Source organism: Nesoenas mayeri (genome assembly GCF_963082525.1).
Source record: "Nesoenas mayeri genome assembly, chromosome: 10".
In the NCBI taxonomy this organism is placed as follows: domain Eukaryota; kingdom Metazoa; phylum Chordata; class Aves; order Columbiformes; family Columbidae; genus Nesoenas; species Nesoenas mayeri.
Genome location: NC_137560.1, coordinates 19,315,238 through 19,338,104, shown reverse-complemented (window position 1 = coordinate 19,338,104; position 22,867 = coordinate 19,315,238).

Below are 22,867 nucleotides of genomic sequence, written 5' to 3'. Positions count from 1 at the left end.
GGATGGTATTTATTCTGTTTACATGGTACCTTGCACAAAGGGTTATTAACTTGATTAGCCTCTAAGCAGTATTATGTTCTCCGTGATATTTAATGTTAAATTATCAGTGTGTATACGTCCCTGGTTTGCCAGTTACTACTTTGTTGGTTTTTTTTTAAAGATATAGTTGCTTTTGTGTCTGTTTTTCCAGAACTGACAAATGCTTCCGCCAAATACAAATGTATATGCAGGAAGTAAACTCGGTGGTGCAGTTGTGCCCTGTTTATTACTTGGGCCCTGCACAAAACTGTATTGCAACACAAGTCGCTTCTCTCACTCCTTTCCCAACTGAACCATCTATTTCTAATCACTGGCTTCAGGTGTAGAACTGAGGTCTCTTTCGTATCTATGAATTGTGCTATCCTTGCCATACTTATTCATCTTTAGATACTAGTGTTATATAATATTGTATGAAAAGCATTTGTGGAGCCAACTACCTTGTATTTCTCGCTTCAGTCCTGACAGCTGCTCATTGTTGTACTTAAAAGAGCTTTGCTGAGCCTGAGCCTGACCTTCCCTTTAGAAATCCTCTTGGACCATTTGGTGTGCAGCCTGTCCGAAGGGTCGTCTGTTCCGTGCCTTATCACCGAGTTTAGGATCTTCGTCTATGTTACAGTTCTCTAGCTTCCTAGTTTGGCCTTTAATTCCTTTTTAAGCATGGATGCCATGTAAGCTTTCCTCAAATGCTTAGCCCTGTTGAAAACTAATTGCAGTTTTCTAGGTGCTGTACAAACCGTTGCTGTTAACAATAGTGATACTACAAAGGCTTTGAGCTGTATAATGCCATGGATCTTTTCCAGAGAAGTTCTTCTCACTGAGGATCCCACCCCAAGCTGAATTTTCTGCAATTCAGCGTGCGAGAAGAACTGACAATTCTGTGAAATTCAGAGGGATTTGAGATACTGTCGGTTTTGAAGAAGATGCCAAAAAGGGGTGCAATAGAAACCCTAAAACACATAAAACTGTTTCCATGATATTTTTTTTTTTAAATTTCTCCACACTGTACAGTTCTAGATACACAATGTCCTATGTGACTACTTACTGAACTCTTCTTTGGCTGCTGTGAGACTGTCCTTAGCAAAAAGCCTGATGTGTTACCCCACTAGTAAATGCATAATTTTTTGTTCCTGTGCGGTTTTCTCTTTCTCCCTGCTGTTCGTGAGCATAAAGGAATTCATTTTTCCTCTAGCAGTACTAGTTCTTTGTCCTAAACAACCTTTTTAAAACCTACAACCTTTCGTAAGGACCGTCTTGCCCCTTGGCAGCCTTGATGCTTCTATGTTGGGACTCAGTTTTCCTCTCCTTATGCTCTTCAGACTTTACCTCAGCCTTCTCTTGATATCTTTGCCGGGGGAAAAGACACAAACCATTTGTATTGCCCTTGCACGCTTGGCACTTGCCTTGTTGCTTTAGATCTCCTGGATATCTGGTGTCCCGCCAGCCATGGAGAAGCAATACTTGAGGCCTTCTGTTGAAGGTTGATATGGGAATGTGGAGCAAGACAACACTGAGAAAACAATTTCTTAAATGCCAACCAAGTGTTAACTGTCTCTCTTATTGATTTGATGCTGTTGGTGCTCTCTTTCCCTGCTGTGTTCTCTTGCTACTTGTCCTCTGAGAGCTGGAATTTATCACCTTGTAGGCAGATGGGGCATTTGGCAGAGGTGGGATCCAGATGTAAAGCTTTGGAAGGTTCCCAATAGCAGCATCTGGGCTTGGCTCTGGCTTATTGCCTGAATTCTTTGTGAACTCTGAACAGCTGGCTGCGGAACTGCCTCTGGGGTTGTCTCCGGGGTGGTTGTTACAGATCTGGCTGTGAAATCATATTCTCCTGACATACCTCTCCACTCGGAGGAAATGTACCCATACGTTTACATACAGGAGTCTTTTTGTAGCTCAGACTTCAAATGTACTGTATAAAATATGAGCATGTATCTTTTTGTACCCACAAGATGACTAATCTGGAAACTGTGTGAGGAATAAGCTTGTGTGCATTCACATCAATGTATTTGTGTGTCTGAATACGGTTAATTGTTAGCAGATTCTGTACTGCTACGACTGCTTTGACTCCAAGTCAGTGGATGTGTGCCAGCAGAATATTTGGCTAAATATCTCCCACTTCATTTATCAGCAGAACACCGTAGGTTTTGGGCACACTGCCTTTTGTCCATTTTACTTAAAACATGGCCTTGCGCAGTTGAATCGTGTTGCCTTCATTATGTGAAACTTACTCCTGTGCACAGGCCTGGCGAAGACTAATTTCTCAGGCTTAAATGGCTCCTAATCCAGTGTTAGACCATCTTTGTGGTGGAGATGTGCACTACTAGATGGATTTGAGTGCAGTCAAAAGAAAACAATTGTATATTGAGTCAGTATTATATAATGTTCACCACAGCTGTCTATATCATGAATGGAAAATAGTCTCTGTCTTCTATTTCTGATAAATTATTGATTAGAATACACTTGAAATATTGGGTAGGAAATATATCCTATATATGCATACATATATATATAAAATTTTTTTATCACTCTGTGTATATTAGGGTATATATTTCTCTATAATTAAATGGTCAGAATTCTGAACTTTGGTGCTTCAGGATACAAAAAAAATCATCTTCATTGACATACATTGTCTTGTTTTTACATTGCCATAAACCCTGATTTGAACTGGCTTCCTTTGGAGTGACAGCTCATTAATACGTAACTAAAAAAGCGTGCATTTTGATCGTATTTCTGGAACTCCTGTTTTCCCATGGGTGCTGTGAAAGGACTCTTTGAAGAAAGGACAGATGTTGAATTTGACTCCTGTAGTGCATATCTGTTGGGTGCATCTGTGCTGCTTTTATACTTGGAAAACTATAGGAATGGGGTAGTGGTTTGGGGTGAAAAGTGTTCGAAAAAGGTGGGATTTTTACCACTAATTTCTACTAAGTTGTTGGTAGGTGTTTTTTAATTGGTACTGCTACTGAAAAGCTACTGAAAGTTTGCTTTAATCAATATTGGGTGAGTCTTGCAAGGTGAACTGGTCCATCTGACATCACTCTGTACTCATAAGCCACCAGGAGTTTTGTTATTACTATTTTTCTTCATGATAAATTGAAAAAGACAAATGTTAAAGGCAAGATAAGAAAGGCTTTTTGGCATATTTATCTTATTTCGTTACGTCAAAGGTAATTTTGAATACGAGAATGGGAAGCAGTTTAATTTCTTGAGGTCATCTCTGCTGAAGCACGTGTCTTGGTGTTATAGCACTGCATATGCTGGGTGAGTGCTGTCCCCCGATATTCCATCTTCGACACCATACGAATAAGCAGACTGTATCAGCTGCTTGTAGCACAGGCTCCCTGTGAACATCTCCTTTTTGACAGCTAAGCTGTTATCAGAGACTTTTCTCAATCAGGGGGAACACATCTGTTCTTCTCTCTCCTTTTAACATTGAAGATGCTGTTCTGTTGAGCTCTCAGTTATCTGGGGGAGTTTGGTGCTTAAAGTCAGAGGCACCAGACAGCACCAGGCGTTTTGCCTTCTGTGCGACCTCTGCCCGTCAGGTCAGGTTAGCGACTGCTGCATCACACACAGCAAGCACAGGTTCTCCTGGTGTGGCTTCTCTCCCTTCATAATTACCACGATCCATCTCTTTCCATTACCTGGTATAGAAAGTGCAGTACACGTGGAAAGGAAGGATATTTATATTATGTGGAGCAGAGATAATGGGGGAATCAGAAAGGAGAACAGTATTTTCTCTCCGGATACTTGTCTGCAATTTTTATATTCCCTTAGGTATAGAAAAATAATGGGATTTACTTTTTTAATTTTGGAACTGTGGCAGGTGGTGGGGAATGACAGGATGATATAAAAGCATTTTACTTCCCATGATGTAGTTTGGGGTTGTGCTAAATTCACTGCTCTCAAGTCTGCATGGCATGATTTACGTGCACAGAACCAGTGGCTCTGAAAGGGTGGTTCTTGCACTGATAGACCTAAATCTATACATAACTGGCTGGTATAGTTTAGGATGACTGCTGAGTAGTAAGTCCTGCTGATGTGCAATCATCAATAAATTCCTAAAATCACTTGGTAGTTGCAGCAACATGTTACAGAAAGTTTTAAGACCAGTAGCCTTACATGCATATCTAAGTGGTCTAAAAAGCATGGAGCAGAAATCCCTTGTATACCTTAAAAACCCCCAGTGCTCTCTGGGCCTGCTTGGATTCTTGCTCTCTGTCTCTGGAAAGGTGGAATTTCTGGCAGGTTCTGGTGATGTGTTCTAGAGAAAGTTTTAAAAGCAAACCCGTCTGTTTCTTAAGCTCAAGCAGTAAATCTATTAGTGAGCATGACATCTGGGCTACTATCTGATGGACCTGTGACTACAACGGAATATATGCCAAAAAGTACCATTTTTTGTATTATAATGCCACATAGTCTGTTATAAGCGATCTACCTTTTAAGAGCAATCTTAAGTTACTGCCCTGTTCTTAACTTAATTTCAGAAACACCATGGAATTTTGCACAAAACCCTCCTAAATAAGAAAAGACTGTCTGTTCAGTTTCCTGAGCATGGCAGAAACATCTGATTTTCCGCCCCCCCCCCCCGCCTCGTCACTTTCTTAATTCCTTTTTAATAATGTCTGCTTTCTCTCATAGAGTGCGGTAGTGCATGTATAAGGACCTTTTTCCTTTAATAGCTATTGTGGTTTTGACAGTACTCTGAATAATAGAAATTCACTTTTCCAGTGTCCCAAATGACAGGGCAAACTGTTCAATCAGTGCTACATCTTCAAAATTGGATTTAGCAAATAAAAGTGTGGTGGCCTTTAAATAAGACCTATCCCTTGGATCTTCTTTTAACTGCAAACCTTCAAAGAAATTTTATTTTTACTCCCAGCAAATTACCTAGGAGAAAAAAGATGACAAGAGTAATCTATTTTTTGCACAGCTGGTCGGTTGGCCAGAGTTTCTCATCAAGGAGTACATGCTGTTTGCTCCCCAGATGGACAGGCTGGATGAGTAACAAATCCACAGAGCATGGGACACAAGGTAGGAATTATACTGCCTGTGCTTTTAATTTTGCACAGCTCTGCTCATTGGTAATTGCAGGTGGCCCATATCCAAATGAGACTCTATTGGGACAATATTCTATATCTTGTCAGAATGAGCCCTGTTAAAGCCTGCACTGGAATTAGGCCAAAACCTTGAAATAATTATGGAAAACTTGTTTTTGAAAAGTTGAAGCTGTGTAATGGTGACAATTAGACATTAAAGCGACATCAGCTGTAACTTCAGTTTTAGCCGCTTCTGCTTGGTCCCCGTTTTGTCTGACTCAGCTGTAATAAGAGGTTCTGAGCAAAAATGCATGAAGTTGTGATTCTCATCGTTGTCTGTGTGTCTTGTTCTGGGTCTCCTGCACAGTGCTGGGGCAGCAGCACACGTTTGAACAGTGCCTGGGGAATTCCCTGAGGCTTGGACAAGGAACGCTGCCTGTACAATGCCATTTAGCTATTTGGGTCACATCTTGCTCAGCTTGCTTTCCCTTTGATTTAAAGCATGTTTGCTGTTGTCCTCATTCTGCCCAGGGATAGTCCTACTTTATCAATCAAAAGGCTTGAAGATTTAGGAGCCTTTACTGTGAGAGTCTTGTTAGAAAGTCTGAATTACAAAGTGATTCCATACATTAGTCCCAAACAATTTCCTTGGGGACACCAACCTCTCCTCCTACAGTGTAGATGTTGAAGGCTTGTGTTTTCATCTTCCTGGGCTTTTGAGATGACATACCAGAGTAGAAACATCTCAGAGGTACACTAAAATGCTGGTGGGCATATTTAAAAGAGATATGTCTAATTTCTAAAGAAAGCCTTGAGGCAAAATGCTTCTCCTTTACTCTGGTGGAATCCTGTCAACTCCTAAATCATTATACTCTTAAACTAAGCATGTAAGCATCAAACTCCAAAATCATTAGGGTAGGACTTGGGGGGCTGCTGCTGGGGGTGCCATGGTAACAGGAGCACTCTGCTTCCCTCCTCATCTCTATGGGTGCTCCGGGGCTGGAGCAGTTCAGGGGTCCATCCAGTCTGGTGCCCATCTCCAGGGAGGGTGCTGGAGGGGTCCGATCCTTCACCTGAGCTCAGCATGCCTCTTGAGAGCAGATCCATTCTTCTCTCTTTAAATCCCACATCTGCAGATCAGGCTGGTGTGTAAACTCTGTCCTGACTGCATGGATTAGAAGTAAGACTAGGGCAGCTCATTGTTCCCCATGGATGTGCATGAATGCCTTTAGGAGTCTGAGTTTTCTGCCTACTGCTTTAAATAAATAAGTAAATAAATAAAAATTTCTCCATTTGGCCACTCTCTTCTTCCAGACCAATGTGGAACAGCAGTTTCTTGTGGCTGCCCCAGCAGCTTGGAATGCAGGTCCACTCTCAGCATTTCCCAGTCAACTAACAAAGAAAATTGTTCTACAACAAACAAGTGTAAGAACGTGTGTCGTGAACAGGATGTGACTTGTGGGCATGTGGCCCCTACCATGCAGGCTTCCTGATGAGCCTACAGTGTATCAGCTTTTTCCCATTGTTCAGAAACACATGCCAGCAAGTGCCCAGGGAGTGACTTCTTCTTCCACTGGGTCATTTCTTTTGTCATTCTGGGCTCCAGTAATCAGGTCAGGCCACCCTGAACTTTGTGTGTTTGGGAGAAGAAAAACCATTACTGTGTTCTTTCAGTATGGAGAGTTGATTTAATTATCCCTTCTCATTTTCAGCTCCTGCAGGAAGCATTCTTTTTTCTTACCCATTTAGCCAGAAACATCACAGGCATTTTTATGGGCTTGCTGCAAAAATATCTTAGCAGCAGTCTTGAATATTCTATGACAGCAGTGTCTGTGGTGCTTCTGGCCTGCTACACGTGCCAAGGCAGCCGTCTGCCTCCCTAGAGAAATAGGGTCAGACATTACTGCTTCATAATACTAAGCAAATAAGGTTTTTAATGTGAACAAATTTGGTCTGAGATATGAAGCAAGGAAACAAGCCATTAATGTATCAGTTGTAGGATATTCCAAAGGTGTGAGAAAAGTAATTGCAGCTTAATTCATTGGGATATTAATACATCCGGTGGGGGCAGTGAGTAGCAGAAAATGTTTAATGTTTTGTGGCTTCACTAGAAGCCAAATGCTGGTGAAGGCTCAAGAAAAACGTGATGGAATCTGTAGGTGTGTCTTGAATCCCATGGCAACACCGTGACCTAATCCAAAAACTCATTGCCAAACTTCTTTTGGCTTTAAGGAAGTCGGAATCTGAGGGCGAGAATTTAACAGAGCATTCTAAACAGGCTGGCCTTCAGTTTTCCAGCAAAAATATGGCGTGAGGGAATTAAGAAGCAGATGAGATAAATGATGAGCTGTAACATTTGGGTAGCACCTTGGCCATGGCAAAAATGTTTTAAGTCCGTGCATGCACTTAGAAATATACATTGAGCTTATCTCCAAGACAGAAGAGCACCAGTAATTGCACTTTATTTATGTAAATGCCATTACTTGTTGGGCAGTGGTGCATTTAATCATAAGCAAATCTCCTTTTCCTTGTTGAAAGTGGCTTAGGAAGGTAAGGATGTTGTTTCAGCTGTCAAAAAGCTATAGAAAGAACCATGTTAAGGCACACTGAGATGCCTTAAACACAAAGGTTTTCTTTGCAGCTCAGTTTCTCCTAATCTTACATTTATACTGTTATTTCAAGAGCCCAGGCTTCCTTGAAGACTTGCTCCACCTGAGGAGAGATGTTCCTGTCTTACTTAGTGTCAGCTTTGATTCAGAAGGTAATTCTGCATGGATCCAGGGTGCTGTGTCCTTTCCCAACAGCTGGTCATCTATCATTTCATTACAGTAAGGTTACCAAACTGACGTGTCCTGGCTAATTCTTCTAACGCAGCTATATAGCTATCTAGTGTCTCATCAGGCAACTGTGTGTGCTGTCTCAATTGATAATGCCCTGTAATACTATTAGCAGATGGCAGAACATGACCTACCTGTGAAATCTGATGCACAGTGGTCTTCTAAGGGTGCCTGTTTTCACAGGGAATGTCTTGAGATGTACTGTTATCTTTCTGGTCCAGCATTGCAACCGTGCTTTATTTTCCCTAGAAATAAAGGAAAGTATCACACTGCTGGTATTTGGCCTTGTAACTGCTAGTGACTAGCTAAGAAATTAAGATTTGCTGTTAATATTAATTCTTACAATTTCTTCAAATGGCGATGTAATGAAATTTGATTTAATTTTTAAAATAGTGGCACAGGAGCTATTTTAAATTTAACAACTGTGATATCTTTTCTTCCTATATTTTTCATTAATCTTCATGTGCTTAATTAGTTGCTGTTCCTCAGTGGGAATGTTTGACTAGAGTAGAATGAGACTAATGAAATCTCTTGGGTTGCTACTGCTGAAAAGGAAAAGGACTAAGTGCTAGAAGGACATCGAGCCTGGCTAAATACAATGATAAAAACAGAGTTTGATGTAGTCAGCGAACTTGCTGAGGGTGCACTCAATCCCACTCTTTGTGTTGCTGATAAAGATGTTAAACAGTGCTGGTCCCAGCACCAACCCCTGAGAAACACCCGTCATTGCTGGTCTCCACTTGGACATCAAGTCATTGACCACAACTCTTGGAGTGTGACCATCCAGCCAATCCCTTATACACCAAGTGTTTCTTCTGTCAAATCCACATCTCTCCAATTTAAAGACAAGGATGTTGTGTGCGACAATATCAAATGCTTTGCACAAGTCCAGGTAGATGATGTCAGCTGCTCTTATCCACCAATGCTGTAACCCATAACCTATATGTAATGCATATTAACTTATGTGATACCAGATACAATCTTCCTGTTCGTTGTTTGAAAGCAAGAAATAGCATTTATCTTTTCTCCAGCACATGCATTAGTGGTCACTGTAACAGACTTCTTTCCGTGCTGTGAGAACAGTCGAACAGATACCGTCATCTGTACATCTTCAGAAGAATAGGAAATAATGAGCAGATTCACTTCTGTTCTGGTTCCATTGAAGTTTGAGAAATTATATCAGCAGGAAGTTTGGCCTCATGCATGTTAATTGAGCTCTTTTCAGTTCAGTGCTTTGTATTACTTTAATTTTAAAATTATAACCATAAATTGTGCCTAGCAATGCTCTGTCAAGACCTGCATGTGCTGCCAAGCACAGCCTCTCGGGCCCAGTTGTTCCTGCATCAGGCTGCCGCTTGTAAGGTACCATTGGATTTGTTTTTGAAAAATCTGGTGTTAAAATAACCGCTGTTAAAATAGTACCGCTATCTGCCAGCTCTGTTTAACACATTTCAGTGCCTGACAAGACCTGTACCTCTTAATTTAAGAGTAATGTGGCCGGAGAATGGGAAGCATACACCCATGGAGGGAGACCCAGGCCTTGTCGCAGCATGAGGACCACATGTCCTCGGGCAGGTATTTGTCAAGTGAGTTTCATTGCCCCAAGGGAGCTGGTAGACAGATGCAAAGAGGCTTTAATTGGGATTGGTTTTTCCAGAGCTGACTGCCAGCCTGGGCTGATCTGTCTGCCTTACTGTTTTCTTATACACAAGAAAAACAACTGGGAAGGAAAAAAGGGAGGTGGAATTGCAAGAGGCTCAAAGGTACCCAGCAGCTGGCTGTGAAGCATCAGTGGTAACAGTGAAAAAGTGACTTGCTGAATTAAATATGAACTTCAATGGCTGTTCAACCCAATGCTTATGAAATACTTCACAGTTCCTAGACTAAAAGACCTATTTTTTTTTTTGGGTGGAAGTGTCTGTTTATTTAATTTATCTGACTTTAAGGTTACCTAATTTTCTCTAATCAATCTTACATTATCGTATTGTCTGTCTGTAAGTGATCTATTTTCTACTAGATTGCTCACTATTTTTACTGTATGTACATTTACAGTAATGAACCTGAAAGCTGAAACAGATGATAACACAGTAATTGTTTTTTAGGTCTGTAATAATTCATGAGTATTGCCTACAAAGCAGGCTCTGGATGGTCTTCAGGGGTAAACACATTAAAGCCAGGTACTTGTAAGCTCTTTTACAATCTATTAGCATAATAACATCCTGTAAAATAAGCATCTTCATAATCTAAGAACATCTGATGTTGGTCCATTAACTGCCTTCATCTTCAGTTCAAACTGTCGGTGGTCTCCATATCTGGGTATGATTTAGTATTATAGCTGAGGAATCTCTTGCTGTTTTATGGAAGTGACCAAGTTCAAATAATATACTGGGGTTTTAAATTCTTTTCCTTTAAAAATACGTTATGGCCTATGTGAATCAGAAGTCACCTTGACAAATATTGCTGTATGCCAAAGCCTAATAAAATTATATCTTGAAACCCTTAATTTAGTCATTAGCGATTGTTATTTCCTGTTCTACCAAGTAATTAAGTAGCAAATGAGAAAAATATCATTTTTCCTTCATTTATTTATTGAAGTATCAAGGGTTACATTTGACAATGGTTTTATGATACACATCTGTTTCTGTTCAAATTAGGAAGTTTTAATGACACCTCAAGAATTAGAAAAGCAATTGCTTAACTAAACTGGGGGAATTCCTACAAATGAGTGTATTATGTTTATACAAGATTTGTTTAATCTATAAGTTCTTGTATAATCAGTTACATTATGCAGATGAAAGTTATTCTTGTTTCCAACTCTTTGTCGTTATACTCTCATCAAACTCCAAAGAGCTCTGACTAACTGGTCTGCATTGAACATCATAATTATTCTTTTGTAGGTAGTGTCCAGCTCTGACAATGGCAAAAATTACTGTCTTGAGAGATACTGAATGTTTAAAAGGTGCCTGTGTTAAAAAGCTCAAATAAAGCATTTGTTTAAAACAGAGAGTTATTAAGATTTCACTTTCCTGTTCTGTAGTTTTAAGTAGTGATGCATAAACCATGTTATAGATAATGTGGATACAGCAGTCTGAAAGTTCTGAACCATTTCTGTGGGGGGTGTGTGTTTGTTTTCCTTTGTAAACCTAATTAGCTTTACTTTATAGAAATATAATCATTACCTCCTGAAGAGATACCAGTTTCCCATATGGCCCACTTCTCTGTACCTGGCAACTGGTATTACATTCTAAGGATATCATCACACATTTGTTTAGAGAAGTGAAGTGGAGGTTTCAGGAGGTCTTTCTGTTTTCAGTGCCAGTCTGTCCCTGCCTTTGCCAGTCATGCTAAGCCAGAAGACCACCACACTTGATGAAATTTTCTATTGTATTTCATCCACATGCCAGAACTACAGTTTAGAAGAAGCTAAGGCAAAAATAGTTGTTTCCATAGCTGTAAGTTGTGAAACATTTGGATATCAACCATCAAAATCAGTCAAAACCATTGAAAAGTCAACATTTCCACACACAGTGCTTGCTTAGTCTATGGGAGCTTCCTGGGCTTTAGATCAGCTACTGCAATTGGCTCTAGTCCAGGATTTTGACAAGGAAAATAAAAATGGTGTGTGAACATGGATCCACATATTGGCTTTTTTAGACTCTCTTCCATCTCAGAGGCAGCAGGGAGATGTTTGGAGCTTTGGGTTTTTTTGGACACCTGTGTGCACTTTTAGGAAAAATGTTCAATTTCAACTCTAAAGGGAGAAAAACTGTCCTGAGAATTAGTGATAAGAGAGTTGGGGAAATAAAAATAATTGGGCAGAGAGCTGACCTGATGAAGATGGCTGCTTGCAAGAGGCTGATGCTTTTCAAGTATGTTGACATCAGTGAACGTCTGGGTTCTTGGCAATGTAGACTATTTGCCTTTAAGTAAATGTATTTGAGAACAGATTAGTTTGCAAGCACTTGAATTGATTTAATGTGTGTTTACTCTTCAGATATTCACTGTGGCTGTTTACCTCTGCAAGATAAATATTTAAAATTGCATGTGAACCTCACATTAACATTTATGTTCAAGTCATTATAGTTTTCTTTTGTGAATGAGATTTACCTATCAGTCTTAAAGCTGTAATAAGAATGAGTCTATTTTTGTAACGTTCAGCTTCTCATGATAATCTGCCATAGGGTTGAATTAATTTTGTGGCATGTTTACTGCTCATTCATCATCAGAGTCACCACAATGAAGCAGTCATCAGGCTAGAAAAGCATTGGTATTTTGTGAACAGCACCAGCCGCCTGACACGTCTTGCAATTGGAATCCATATATAACACAGCACAGCCACCTATTCTTGGGCAGTGAACACATATCAGGGGAACTGAACTAAGGGTCTCCAGGGCCAAAAGCATGACAGCTGAACAAGAAACTGGATACGGGCATTTATTTCATACTGGAGCTTGTCGCTAGAAGGGAAAGGGCTCACATCATGGCCACAGCTTTCAGATTCCAACAGCTCCTTTGCTAGGAGCAGAGCACAGACTTTGTTCCTCCCATGGCTGCCCAAGCAGTGACTTTGTCGTGGCTCTTCCACATGCCGGGTTTGTGTCAGTGACTGAGGATGGAGGGAGGTTCATCTGCCATGTCTCTGCTCACTGATGTGTGAAAATATGCCCAGTAACTACAATAGTAAAACAGATTATCCTTCCAGGAAGGGATTATCCTCCAATCACTGTTTTTTATCGTTAAATTATGTTAAGAAGTGTATCTGAGAGTCACCATGTCCTGCAAAGTCTCATTTCTTCCAGGTTCTCTCTTACTGAAGAGGTTCTCAAACTAGATTTTCCTTTCCCCATTCTCTGAAGACCGAAACAAATTTGTATTTGTTTGGACTTGATGAAATGCTTAAGTATAAATCTGAATTCTTGTACTTCATGGAGAGTTTTTGGCAAACGTTTCAGAGCTTTTCCTCTGCATGGTCAGTTTATAGCATTATTGTGAAAACTTGAAATTTTGCAATTCACATAGTGCTAAATTATATCAAGTGGAAGTAGGGTGGTTATGTAATGACGTGGTTCATGAGTTGGAGCAGTATGCTTAAATAAATATTATGCTAAAAATGAAATACCAAGGTATGCAGTAGAGGCCCAGCTGGTTTTGTAAAGGATAAAGACTTTAATCCATCTTCCTAATTTGCTATTTAACAATTGAAATTTATTTAATGGATAACTGCAAATACGTTTTTACTAAGAATTAAGAATGTAATTATGTAGCTGAAAAAATATAAGAAAACAAATTCAGATGAAGTTATAAGAAAGTTAGTGCCATGAACATAATATTTTTAAATCATTTTTGGTGCACTTTGAATAATTTAGTACTTGGGTGTTTTAATTATTTTTGTGCAGAGAGGAATGTGTATTCAATAAATCTGGAAGTTATTTCCCAATGCTTTGCTTAGTTTCTTTTGTTTTCAGATCCACACAAATCTCTAATGTATCAGTTACATAGGAAAGAAACATCTGATCTATGGGGGAAATATTACAGGAAATGAAAATAACTGAGAGTCCAGGCTGCATGGGACTGAACCAAGGGGTGATTATTACTGTATGTTCTTCTGGTATGATACTACATTTGATCGCTTTATATTTTAGAGAAGGCTATAGTTAAGACTCCCTTGGGGTAAATAAATCTGAACTACATAGCACTAAAATAAGATGATCTTATGGGACCTATCAATTTATTTGTTGTTTACTATTTAGGATGTTAAAGAAGAAACATTTCTTTTTGTTGTTTTGGAGTTCATGGAAATAGAAATGTCAAGATGTGCAGGGCTGTTCAGTTTACCCTCCTGGTCTATATGTGATAGCAGCCAGCAGTATAAATCTTTGCATTTGATTCAGCTGGGAGGCAGCTAGAACATGTTAAATGGTGCTCGGTGTCCTGGTGTGGTTGGAAATCAATGCAGGATGCAATCAACTTACTTAATTTGAGTTTATACGCCTTGATACACAAACTGTATCATATTCTGTGTTTCCTACAGCGCAGAGCACATCTCTGGTATCTCATAAGAGATAGCTAACAGTGACAGTAGAGATTTCTGTGGAAAGTACTTTTCGTGTTGGGTTTTATATCATCTGTGTGATATGATCTAAATATGCTATTGTGCCTCTGCAACGCCGATCAAACACTGTATCTTGAGTAATGACAGATAATTGTTGTTCTTTCTTGAGAGATAACTGGAGAAGGTTTAGGACTGGACTTCTGGCATCAGAGGAATCACTTCCATAACCAGGTTTTATCTTTTATCATTTCTTTTCTGAAAAGCTAGGATAGCTAGATGTCTTGATCCAAAAGCCGATTGCCACCCAGAACTTTAGGTACGCGATAAGCCCTCATTTGTTGTATGCTTCTTATTTCATAAAAGGAATAAGATAATATATTCAGAACAATAGATAAAGATATATTTAGAAGAATAGATACTGCTTGGACTGAGTAATACAGAGCTTGTTTGATCTTTATCTTGGAGTGTGCAATGAAGCTTTGGGGTGTATCTGCCTTTTCCAGCACTGGTGGCAGGGCAGAACTGTCATTTTTCCCTGTTTTGCTGCTTGCACAAGGAGGAACTTGTCAGCGTAGCTAGAGCTGGTGGAGCCAGGCTGTGTGTGGGAATGGTCCTGGTGGGTGCAGATGTCTCGGGTCACTGTTTCTCTCCATTGATGTTAGTGAGAAAAAAGTCTGGAGCTGGTCCATTAAATTTATGCCTATAAATCTTAACGACTGACATAAAGACATTATTCTGGAAAGCATCTGCAGCCAGGCAGCAATTACGTCCAGGATGGGAGCAATGATGTGATTAAAGTTAAGCACGTACTTATGATGTTACTGTGAACAAAGCCAGAGCTGAATGCTACTACATCACTTTCCTGGGTTTCAGCTGGAGTAAATAAATGGTAGATGAATTATCAGGCACACATCTCCTTCTGGGTTTTAATTGGATTGTTATATTCTACTTGTCCATGCTGTACTGCTTTATACATATAACTGTACTGGCAGGATGGCAAGAAAGGCAAAACCAGAGCTCCAAAGAGGGTTGTTAGCTCCTGTAACTAAGTTGCCTACCAGCTCAGGATGATGTTTTGGTGTTGAATGTTTGATATGTTGGTGAAATTTGGAAACTTATGGGTAAAGTTTTGCAGTCACAGAGCTGGCCAAGAGCAGTTTTGTCTTCCATAGGTAAGTAATCACCCTAATCAGATCAAAATCAACTACAGTGAATAGAAGTGCAGCAAATATTACTATATCAGTAGCATTTGCACAGTACTGGATGTTGTGGTTCGCAAATTCGGAATTGTTTTTGGTCTTCGCTTTCTTGCAAAACTAGGGAAAAGTCAGTAAGAAACACAGATCTCTTGCGATGAGTGAACACTGGATTTCAGTTATTTACTGAGAATATTTGTTAAATCTTTCTGTAAACCAGGTACTTTGTAAAACTCTTCCCCCTTGATCTGATGTGTAAAGTTTTGGCTGTTTCCAAAATATGCTCAGAAGAGGTTACTATGTTTAGACTAAACTGTATTTATAGTCTTTACTGTCTTGCACTAAAATGGACATAACAGTTAATTTTAGAAGAACATTATAATATTCATGGGCTGGCTGCATGAGCTTTGAATAATACAAACTATGTACACTAGTTACAGAAGTATAGGAGCTTCATGCAGAATATAAAAGTAACTTTGAATATTGGTTTCAACAACAAAGAACTCTAATATAATAATATGGTGGATAATTGTGAAAATTAATTTAAAATCTAGCCCAATTATTCATAGAGCAGTAAAGGATCTGGTTATAGGGCCAGGGGAACAAAAGGTAAAATTTGTCTTAGAGTGTACCAATATAACATTAAAGAAGATATCTGTGTCAAATGGAGAAAAGCACTGACAAGTAAAATATTTCCATGGCAGTGTATATTTGGAAAGAATGCCAAATTAGATTGTGTTCTGGCTCCACCGGTAATACATTTTATACTTTGTAGACCTTTGATTCCCAGTTGATATACCACATTCAGTGAGATGCTCTCAGTACTGACCTTTCAGCAAATACAATTCTGCTATAATTCACATTTTATGCAATACAAACATGCATTTATTGCTATTAATTCCTAAAACGTTGTATAGACAATATGAAAAAGATTAACTGTATTCTGGGAAAGATGGGAGAACTCACACAGATAAGGCTGGGAGAAGTTATTGCTTTATATTACAAGATTTATTGTATAGTTCTCCACACAGTGTATGTTAAACAAAATTAGTATTAGTGAATCAGTGGTGGCAGACAAGTGTGGCATAATTATGAACTGCAAATGGTAGCACACTCCTTTGTTCCTTATGCATTTAAGTCATTAATAGTAAAAGTCATACACTGAGATGTGGGTGCTGAAAGTACTTCAGGAAATTATACTATATAATTATATCTTTTCTCCTTTTGGGTATTTTTTCCCTGCCTGTTTTGAATGTTTTATTAGTTTTAGCTCTTTATAGACACTAAATATTAGTAGTGCTTTGATCTTTAGTCAACTCTCATTAAGTACAGTGGTCTAGACCCTCCGCTGGTACAACTTCATGGATTTTTCAACACCTTTCTCATCCTACAGGTCTGTGTTGCTTCGCACCCCCTGAGAATCTGCCAGAGTGTAAGACTTGACATTGAAAAGGAACTGGTGCAAATATGAAGCTGTGGTTTTTGTCATTTCTATCAAGTCTACAGTAGAACTGATAGTCTGCATGGGAAATGCTGACCTGCTGGAGAAGACACCACAGGGCAAAGGTTTGTCATTTTGCATTTTGTCCCCAAGCTGGTGTTAGCAGGAGGGTGCCTGGGGGGCTGCCTGCGGGAAGGTCCCTTGATGTGAGTCAACATGACAGATGGGGCTTACTGGGGCCGGACGGGGGTTAGTGGGGCAGACTCTGCTCCCTGTCCTGGCTGTAATTTGCTGTTGGTTTGTGCCCTTATAGGGCAGGTAACAGCCTTCCACACTGGCACAGGCACCTCTGCTTTTCTCAGCCAGGTGACCATCCAAGGCAGAAGAGGGGTTTTGAACCCTCATTTAACTGTGGAGTGGGGCAGGGGCTCCCAGCTGTGTGGGAGAAGACAGCAGGCAGCAGAGGGGAGACTGAATGAATGGCAAGATTTGCAACTACAGTGACTGCCAGCTCTACAAGGGGCTGACTTCTGAGAGCAGTGCTGCTCTGCGTGTTACTCAGGAGGTAGAACTGGTAACCAAATGCCCTGATACTGTATATGACAGTTGAGCATAAAGGTAAAAAGGGAATGAGGAGTTGAATATACCAAGTGTGTTGTGCTAAACAGCATCAAAACATTGCAAAGGCCGAAAGTACTTGGATGAGATGCAGACTGCACAAAATAACAACTGTTAGATGCGGTTGTTGCTGAGTTGACACGCAGCGCTGCAGGGCGGTTACCACAGGGCCAGTTCAGCTTAAGCAATGTGTGAGGTGGGAGAAAGTGCTGAACTGCTTGAACAAATGCTCTCTTCAGGGTTCACTGGAGGTTCACAACGGCTTCTGTCCAAAGGGCAATGTCCTAATCTTAGTGAAGCCAGTGGCAAAACTCCCATTTTCCCAGATGCATCCCTTGACGACAGCAGAGAAAAGAACTTCAGGCGTTAGTTCTCTGCTGGAGACAGGAGTTAATTTCTGCTATTGTGCGGAAGATCATCTAGCACCGACATTTTCTTCCTACACCTGACATGCCCTTAGAGTCTACAAGTTGCTGGAGACAGGCTGCTTAAGGTGCTGTGTAAAGTTCAGCCAATTTTGTGCTGGTGATGCTGAGCATGAAGAACACAAGACGTCTTGATATTTGGCTGAGTATTTGTAGCACATCCATTCCATCCTGCTCATGCTCAGCTGTACAACTGAAATGTGGCCTCAGGAGGAGCACAGTGAGGGACGGTTGCTGTGTGAGGAAAAACAGTAATGCTAAGACTTGCATGGTTTTAATATATTTAAATTTTCAAATGAAGAACTGTGCACAGCAATGACTGAGGACTGGATTTCATGTTGCTCTTCTTGTTGGTTCCCTGAACTTTTCAGTCTGAACAGCTTGGTCTGCTATGCAGAGTTGGTTTTGCTCAAAGCAGATCTCAGAAAACAGGCGTATTTTGTACCAATTTAACATTTCCTTAGTGATTCGTTGACACAATTCTATTAATTTACATTGACTCAATTTTAAATGCACATTCAACACCTTAGTAAAATTGCCAAATAACCAAATTACAGAAGAATTAGGCCAGATAAATGAGAAGAGAAAACTGATGGGAAGATCATCACCTGCAAAATCATAAATTAAGAGAGCATCAAAAGTCAACTTGATTATTCTATAATAATTAGATAGCAAGAGTTTATTGTTCAGGTAAAAATCATTAGCTCATTCCAAAGTGCTTTTGTATATTCTCCAATACAGTAAGTGTGGGGCTAGTGCAAGTAGCTGAGGACAGGACTCAATCTGTTAGGATACAAGCATGTGACAGAAAGTTAATCTGTGCTCAAACAGATTATTTGCTGAGTACTTCCTTACTGCCGGTTTTAAACCAGGTTAATTTTCCATGAGCTCCCAACTAGAACAGTGTCCAGAATCTTCAAATCTTGAGGCTTGGATTTTGTGCCAATTTCCTACATGTCTAGACCTTGATCCCACTTTTGTGTCTATTTAATTTAGAATATTGTCCATGTATGGAGGGCACTTGAAACCACAGGTCCCTTATGGCTGTGAGGATTGGAACTAATATATCCTATTATAGGGTGTAATTAGACATGAAAGGCCAATTTAACTATGTGGAGGTTAATATAGGTTAACCATTGTGGTGTTAGAGGAATACTCAGTATAATGGGGGGATACTTGTATCAAATAACATTTTTGAGATAACCTTAACACTGAAAAGTAATAATGAAGTATAACTTGTAGGTAGTTTTGAGGAGGACCAGTGTAACTGTACTGTAAAACGTACACTGCGTGATGTGGTACCTCTGTGCAGAGAAATAAAGCGATACAGGTATTGACTAGAGGCTGTAGACAAAAAAAAACAAGGTAGTGGTGCTCTTGCTGTTAACAATTTCCATATGTAAATAAGATATTTGATATATTGGATATATTCAAAATGACCTAAATCTGCACTGACAAAAAAATCTCTTACCTTTGAGCCAGAGATTACAGAGAGAAACCTTTGAAGTAGTATTAAAAAAAATAATAATCTTAAAACTCCAGCTTAGATCAAGGTCATTTTTGTTTTTACTGGGTGAGATGTTCCCCTGATGTGACTGCGTAGGCTGAGGATTAGCATAGGTATGTCCAGTTACAATAATTTGACATACTTTGTATGTGTAGATATTTAAAAATATATGTATATGCAGAATTTTCCACATGTTGCTAGACAGATCTTTAGAGCTCCACAATGACTCTGGAAAGCTGAAGTATCCAAGAGTTTTGAAGGGACTTGGTCTGAGAACTTGTTGATATCGGATAGCTGAATCACCAGGCTGAAAAATAAGAAGTTTTCTCATTAAGTTTTGGAGTTCTGAAAACTGGAGTAATACTAATCTGTTTTCAGATGTAACAGGAGAGACAGTGAGGACAGCTACAATGAAGTGTAACAATGGGATTAATGATTTGCTATGTTTTACTTCATTTTAAAATACAGTATATAGAAAGCTTCTCCCTGTGAAAGAAGAATGCAAACAGGTTTGGAGTACATTAGCACACTGCTTTGCATGTTACGGGACTATATTATTTACCTGGGTTGAATTCACCCAAAGATTTTTAATGTACATACTACTTGAACTACTGCACAGCCCAGTTAAATACAGATCTGGGAGCGCAGTAGCCTTGTTGGAAGATTATATTACCCTTCACTAAACCTTAAAGGCTAAAACAGAGAAGCTCTTCCAAAGACATTCTGCTCAGGGATAAAGTGCTTAAAGAAGGAATCCAAGGTGCAAGTTTATAAGATTAGCAGGTCTTTATTTTTTATTGTTATCTGAAATTATTTCATACAGGGAACCCCAGTCCAGGGTGAGTGTTGGAACTGCTACGTGCCAGCCCAAGGGGGGATCATCATTAGCTCTGGTCCTTACCTGTGCTCTGCTGCTGGCCAAGTCCTGCAGTTACCATGCCCCTTGGAATTTAAACCCTCCATTTTAATTATGTTTAATCTTTTGCTGCTGCAGATCCAGCTGTATAAATTATTTAAAAGGCAGAAAGCTTTTCCTCAGTAATTAATGACAGGTTTGTTAGCTACTGTAACAACCCGAGGCTTCCCTTTCCTTGAGTACTTCTGTAACAGTCTCATGATTACCTAATATAACAACCAGCCTCTATGGCTTTATAAAATTATAATCGATGGTTTGTACCAGCAGCACTTGAAGGGGTGATACAGCAGTGGAGCTGGATGTATCTCCTGTCACTGAGGAAACAGCTCGGGGAGGAGAGAGCAGCTGCCTGTTGACAGTTTTCAATGACTCAGGCAGTGCTGTGGGTTCCTGAGATCGTTGAGGCTCACCATTCTTATGTCCAGCATTAGTCAGTGTTTCACCACACCTGAACGATCACAGAGATATTCGGAGTAGGCAGAACACTCAGCTGGTAGTGGTAATAATAAAAAGGCTTATATAAAAACATACATTTCACCTTCTTTCTTCCATTGTCTGCTTGGTGAGGCAATACACTTCTTCCAGTAAGAGTACCGCGGAGTACTCATATTCCTCCTGTATCATTATAATACTGGGGGTCGGATTCTTACTGGAGCTTTCCCTTCCATCAGGTATTAGAGTCACTCTTACAGGGTCTCATGGAGGGATCTCAGGTTTTTCAGATGAGAGAGGAGCGCTGTTCATCTGTCAAAGCTCAGCAGTGAAAACAGTACTATAATAGCCCATGTGTCTCTGAGTATCATACCAGGTATTTAATGTTTTTACACCTTGGTCTGAGTTAGCTGTTTGATTTCAACTGAACTGGAGCCTGTTTCCTAGGGCTGGATGCCTCTGCTCTCCACGCTCACTAGCCATACTAAAGTGATGTCTAGAGTTCCAACAGCCTGAGCTCTCTGCCCGTTTTATATCTAAATAAATTATAATGAATTCTTGCATTTTATTTTCTTACTTTGCATAGTATGTAGGAAAAAAAAGATTATTACAGCAAAGTTGTTTTGCCTTGTGTCCAGGGATATAACAATAGAGATAATGTAAGGACATGTTGTGGTTAGGTACCTTTGAGTTCCTTTGCAACCATTTGCATGGAAGGGCTAACGACAAAGATTTGCCTCAGTGCTTTCTAGGAACCTTAAGGCAGGGTAGGAACTGTCATCTGTAGAGATTAGAGATGAGATATCAAGAAAGGGAAAGAAGAGGTATGGGGCTAGCATCCACAGAAGTTAATATAAGAAACTCAGCCTGAGGTGACGAGGGAATTGTGGCGTGTTTTGGCTCTGTTGTTGCTCCTCATCCCACGTTGCATGGGAAACTGAGAGGAAGGTGGAGAGGGCTTTGCTGAGATCCTGCATTGTGTGGTGACAGAATCTGGCAGTTTCTGCTGATCTTGGGAGGCCCTTGGTGATGACATTTTTGTTTTTTCTTTCAAAGGAAGAAGTCTGCTCAGACATCTCCTATAAATAGATCTTTTAGGCCTGGAATTTTTAAAAAATCTTCTCAGTAGCAATAAACACATCTAATCTTACATATGTTTATAAATGTGGAAAACATGCGTAAACAAGAGAAAGTTGAAAGTGAAAACTAACATCCATACTGTGATTTTGCAGTGTACCATGAACAGGTTTATAGTGTCTGTCCCCATACAGTTGAGGATTAAGCTTTAATGGTCTGGTCTCAGAGATTGTTGAAGGTGTCATGTAGTTTTCCACTGTGTGAAGATCTGATGTATCTGCTCTACACTGGAAAGACATTGGAGAGTTGAGAATGGATGGAACCCAGAATACATCGTGACCTGCTGATAACAACGACAGAAGTTATGTTTTGGCAGGCCTGCTTCATGACTCACGAGGCACCGAGGAAGTGGTACATCCGCATATGATTTCGTGGCATTAAGTGAATTAGAGACAAGATTTGAAAAGCTGAAAATCCTCAGCCTTGGGAGCCTTTTCCATCTGCATTGTCTTCCTACCTGTGAACCGTGCTGGGCTGCAGGGACGTGGGCACAGCCGGTGGCCTGACCTTCCTTTGCTTACAGGCTCTGGAAATGAATGTGCATGACTCAGTGTCTGTGTGAGAGAATGAATCCCGCTCGCAGGGTTTCAGCTGGAAGTTATGCTTTTAAAAACTTGATGGCCCTTAAAGAGCAACTCCTTTCACATTTAAATTTTGCCTCCCGATGCGTCTTACTTTCTGGATGATTCAGGCTGCTTCAGGAATAAATGAGGGGTGCGTGAGAACAAGCCAAAAGAATTATGTTATCCTGATCTTTTGCTCCTGACAACCTTGCTGATGTGCAGTGAAATATACAGGGTTTAGAGCATGATTCACTATTAAACATTAAAGAGAAAAAGTTCAGCTATTCATAAATTAATGTTAAATCTGTTTTCTGCAGCCAGTGTAAGGCTGATGATAGCTCACTTGCCTGTACTTAGTAAAGAGCAATGCTCTCTAAAGAATCACATCCCATCATTTCTGCTGACATCTATTAAGAAAAATATTTAAAATACCTCTTAAAATTGTATATGTAATTCTTGGTGAAGTGACATTGCATTCTTTTCAGTCATTACCCTGTTCTAGGACTGGAGTTTGCGACACACTAATTAACTCTGATTTAGCACAACCATTACTTTTGGAGTTAATGGTTAGCGAACATTGTCTAATATTATTACATAACCATTAATATGACTAAGGTGAAAAATGAGTTAAGTAAAATGGGAGGAAAGTTAACGTGGCAGTT